The following is a 1,121-nucleotide window of genomic DNA, read 5'->3' on the forward strand; positions in this document are numbered from 1 at the left end:
TTTTTTTTTTTTAACACTCTTTGGTTCTTTAGACAACAAAGGCAAGTAAATATTTTTGGTGGGGGATTACCCATAAGTAAATTATTAGTCTAAAATAAACCCTTCCCAATTAGCAGTGTATAGAAAATCTCTCACATTGCTTCTCACATTGCTTTCCCAACTTTACTTTCTGGCCTTTGAGAACTAATGACACATTATGTCATATTTTTTATTGTTCCTTTATTTAACTAATGGACATTTGTTGAGTGCCTTCTATGTGCCTAACTAGCACTGTGAGGCTCACTGAGAGGGGAAGAAGCCCCAAGATAAATAGGATTTAGACATTTTGTTCTAAAAAGCATATGGTCTAATAAGAAACTAATATGATCAGTAATAGTATAAAGCAGAGAAAGAAGGGAATGAAGATGGGTACTATACTAATTGGGGAGATCACTTTGTAAATTGTATACATGTCTAACCGCTATGCTATATACCTGAAATTAATATAAAACAATAATGAATGACAACTGTAATTGAAAAATTATTTTCAAAGGGGGGGAAAAGGTGAAGGGAATAAGAGGTTCAAATTTCCAGGTACAAAACAAAGAATTCATGGGGATATGGGAATGTAATGTACAGCAGAGGGAATACAGTCTATAATATTGTGATAGCGTGGTACAGTGTCAGATGGTTGCTGGATTTATCATGGCGATCACTTCTTTAGGTTTTAAAATGTTGAATAAGCATGGTGTATACCTGAAATTAATATAGTATTGTATATTAGCTGTATTTTAATAAAAATCTTTTGAAAAAAGAATTTTCAGAAATTTTTTTATGTTAAAAAAAGAAAGAAGTAAATGAAGGAATGGCAAGTGTGCATCAAGTGAGTATGTGACCATATTCAATTTTCAGATTTAAAATTTGATGACAATGGATGAGGCCAATTAAAAGATTATATTTCCTTGATAGTGATGACAAAGATTTTTATCCTTGATCAGACTCTAGTTGGGCCCTCTGAGTCTGCTTCTCTATTAGGGTTCAACCTTGGCCTACAAAAACTGCAGACTCTCAGCACAAATGATTTAATCTCAACTCCCCTACACACACACACACACACACACACACACACACACACACACACA

Source organism: Hipposideros armiger, unplaced genomic scaffold (assembly GCF_001890085.2).
Source record: "Hipposideros armiger isolate ML-2016 unplaced genomic scaffold, ASM189008v1 scaffold_27, whole genome shotgun sequence".
Lineage (NCBI taxonomy): Eukaryota > Metazoa > Chordata > Mammalia > Chiroptera > Hipposideridae > Hipposideros > Hipposideros armiger.